Source organism: Gossypium arboreum, chromosome 11 (genome assembly GCF_025698485.1).
Source record: "Gossypium arboreum isolate Shixiya-1 chromosome 11, ASM2569848v2, whole genome shotgun sequence".
Lineage (NCBI taxonomy): Eukaryota > Viridiplantae > Streptophyta > Magnoliopsida > Malvales > Malvaceae > Gossypium > Gossypium arboreum.
The window spans coordinates 30,590,479-30,594,685 of NC_069080.1; positions in this window are offsets into that span (position 1 = coordinate 30,590,479).

Consider the following 4,207-nt stretch of genomic DNA (forward strand, 5'->3'; position numbering starts at 1 on the left):
ATCACCAGCAATATGCCTGCTAGGGTTTTAGCCCGATGTTCCAATCATTCACTACTTAGCTTATTGCTAAGATTACACATAGTATGAGTCATAACATAACTACTTTGATACACATCAATTTCATCAATCCTTTCATTTAAAAATACCTTCGGCACCTTGTCTCAATGTCTATTTCAATTCAAAAAGTATAGCCACATTCGGCTCAATTTATTTATTCAAACATACATGCAACACATTATATTTCTGTCTATTTCGGATTAATAATTTAGCCACATTTAGCTAAAAACATTTCTCCAAACATATATCCATCAGATTATATTTATACATCTATATAATCAAGCATTTTACCTTACTATGTTTATTTAAATTCTAAGCATGCCGAATTGAATTTAAATTACTTAAGAACTTACCTCGACAACTTCGTACAATAGTGTCGACTACTCGGCTAACTTCGCCTTTTCCGATCCAAATCTCGGTTCTTTGGGTCTTGAGCTTGAATTAAAGCAAAGAAACTATTTAATCGATCAATTGATCCACTTAACATTACCCCATAGATTATATATTATATATATATATATAATAACACAACTTAAAATTAATTCGCATAACAGCCCCCTTTATAGAATTCGGACATTAACAATTAAGCCTTAACATCCTTAACATGTAATTACTCAACATTCTATCTATTTCACTTCATCCGAATATTCCTTAGTATTTTCAAGTCCTTACAAATTAATCTAAGTTCATGCAAAATAACAAGAACCAAATTTGTCAAAGATACTCTTAACCGAATGCCATCTCTTCACATACAAGTCCCTCCAACTCATTACTTTACCATTTAATCACTTATAATTATAGATTCATAAATTTCTCTCCTTAATCAAGACAAACAACCAAATTTGATTCAATTTCCTCTATGACCAAATGCACATACCTCAACTGAAATCAAAATTTCAACATGGGCTTTAACACTAATTAAACTAGGATCACACATCTATTAAAAATTAACAAAAACTACATGAAATTTACCTTAAATTTTTAGCTTGCTACATTTACGAAATCCTCAAAGCATATTTCTTCTTTCTTTCTCAAACATTCGGCAAGAACAAGGCAAGGATGTATGGCTTTCTTTTCTTTTATTAATTTCTTATGTTTATTATATTATAAACTAGCTTTTAACATGTTTTACATCTTTAACCTTGAAATAAGAATAATATAACCCTATACAATAAGGGTACATTCGGCCATCCCTCAATAGTGGACTAATTCCAACATAACTACTCCATATAAAAAAAACCCACAATTCAGCCATTACACATTTAACCATCAAATTTCCATCTTATGCAATTAAGCCCTTTTTATTAAATCGGGCACTCAGACAATAAAATTTTTATACGAAATTTTCACACATGCACATTCACATATGATAAACACGAAATAAATAAGAAATATATTTTTATTTTTATTTATTATTATTATTATTATTATTATTATATTATTGACTCAGATTCGGGGTCCCGAAACCACCGTTCCGATTAAGGTCGAATTTGGGCTGTTACACATAAGACTTCCTATTGTCTTAGAACAATCCTCTAAAGAGAGATGAAATCCCGATATAGAGGGTTGGTTTCCTTTCTTGCAATCGGTCATTGCATAATGCTCCAATATCTTGTCTATGTATGAAGCCTGAAACAGTACTGTCAAGCTTGAAGCAATACTAGCACTTTTTCCTTTCGATCCCTTAGGATTTGGATGCCTAGAAAAAAATTAGTTTCTCTCAAGTCCTTCATGCTTAACTATTTGGTTAACCATAATTTAATCGATAATAATGTCCCTACATCATTCCCGATGAGTAGAATGTTATTGACATACAAAATCAGAAAGACCACCTTTCCATCTCTTAAACATTTATAAATACAAAGTTCATTTACGTTTTGCTCAAATCCAAAAATTTTGATCACTTGATCAAATCTCTGATTCCATGAGTGGGATGCTTCTTTAAGTCCATTTATGGATCTAAGCATTTGTACACTTCATACTCATTTCTTTTAGCTATATATTTAGTGAGTTGCATAATATAGATGCTCTCCTCAAGATAGCCATTCAAAAAGTTGTCTTGACATCCATTTGCAAATATCGTAATCGAGAGTCGTTGCAATGGATAGCAATATGCAAATTGACTTGAGCATGGAAACTAGAGAGAAACTTTATTCTTAATTTCTTTCTGAGTAGAACCTTTTTCTATAAGTATGGCCTTATAAGGTTCTACTTTTCCATCCATATTTCTTTTGCTCTTGTAGATCTACTTACAGCCTATAGGTTTTAGCCATTCCGGTAAGTCTACAAGTTCTTACACTGAGTTGGAATACATAGAGTCCATCTCAGAGCTTGGAATCAACACTCTACATCACTTCGTCATATGTGAGTGGGTCATCATCTTCCTATTTGATAGACTCAGTGTTAAAAACACGTCTGCCAGATTGGAACAACTCAGGCCTACGAGAGACCCTCCCACTGTGACAAAGCAACCTATGTTGTTGATCATTTGTAGGTCTACTATTCTGGGTTAGTTCTGGAATCATTTCATTAGGGTTTTGTATATTTTCTAAAAGTTCCTCGAGTACCTATAAACTCCAAGGTTTGAAGTCATTCATGTAACTTTCTTAAGAAAAGAAGTTGAGTTGACACTATAACAGTTTGCTCTTTCGGGTTATAAAATAAACCACCCTTTGTTCCTTACGGATATCCTACAAACATGCATAATTCTATCTGTGAGTCCAAATTCCTTGCATTTTTTTCCAATAAGTGAGCTAGATATCCCCAAATCCTTAAATGTTTTAGACTTGGCTTCTTGCCATGCCATAGTTTTTGATGTTGCCTTAGTTGGCACATCATTCAGAATATAGCAAGCTATTTGTATTACATATCCCTAAAAAGCATTTGGTAGCTTCGAATAACTTAACATCGAACGTATCATGTCTAACAACGTTTGTAACAGCCCGATTTTAGCTAAATCAGAATAGTGGTTTTAGAACCACAAATCTGAGGTCAGAAAATTATTTTAATATTATTTTTGGTGTTTATAGCATGTGAGTATGTATGTGTGAAAATTCCGTGAGCTAATTTTATCATTTAAGTGGTTAATTTGAAAAACGGTACTAAATCGCGTAAAATACAAAAGTTGCATGGTATAAGTTAAAAGTGCCTAAATGCTATAGCTTATTAAATGAAAGGTCCTTATGTTTTAATTAGACCATTGATAGTGGAGATGGACATAAATGGCCTTATATTAGATGTTTTTAAAATGGTTTATTAAAGGTTAATATTGGTATTTGTTAAATCATTTTAATATTAATAAAACAAAGTGAATTAAAACATTATTTTCCATCTCCATGCACCGAAAATTGAAGAACAAGAAGAGAAAATAGGTTTTACATTCAGCTAAGGCAAGTTGATGCAATTATGTATGTGTTTTGATCCATTTTTGATAATTTTTATGTTTTTGTGATCGTTGCTTCGTGTTCTAGCTAGCCCATGCCTCAATTTTTGAAAGTGTTGATGATTTTGAAATTTTACATTGATGAATTCATGTGTTTTTGGATGTTTGATGGTGAATTATGAAAGTTTGGTGTTGAATATACATGTTTTGTAAAGTGATTTTGAGTAAAAATTCATATTAGGGATTAAATTGAGAAAAGTGTAAATTGAGGGGTTGAAATGCGAAATAAATGAAAAATATGGGCTGCTAGGGAGCTATAGAGAATTTAGCTAAGCATGGGTTATATTGAATTTTGTGAATTTTGTGTATTTATGAAATAGGGACTAATTTGTAAAAAATGTAAAAGTTAAGGGCCCAAGTGCAAATTGGCTTAAATATGTGTTTTTGGATGAAATTGAAAGAATAGGTGATTAAATGAGTTAATTTTTGAATACATATAGATCACGAAAAGAGGAATCCAGAATTAGATAGGTGGAAAGGCAAGATAATCGAGTAATTGACTCATTTCACCGTTTTCATACCCGAGGTAAGTTCGTAGGTGTTAATTTTATTATAAATGAATATTGTATGATTTGATATTGCATAAAATGTATTTATGAGATTTCAGATAATATTTTAATTGTGAATACGAATTTACGGAAGTATTCGACGATGAAATTGACAAGCGAAACTTCCCGGTTAAACCTTAAGTACAGATATGATGGTAAT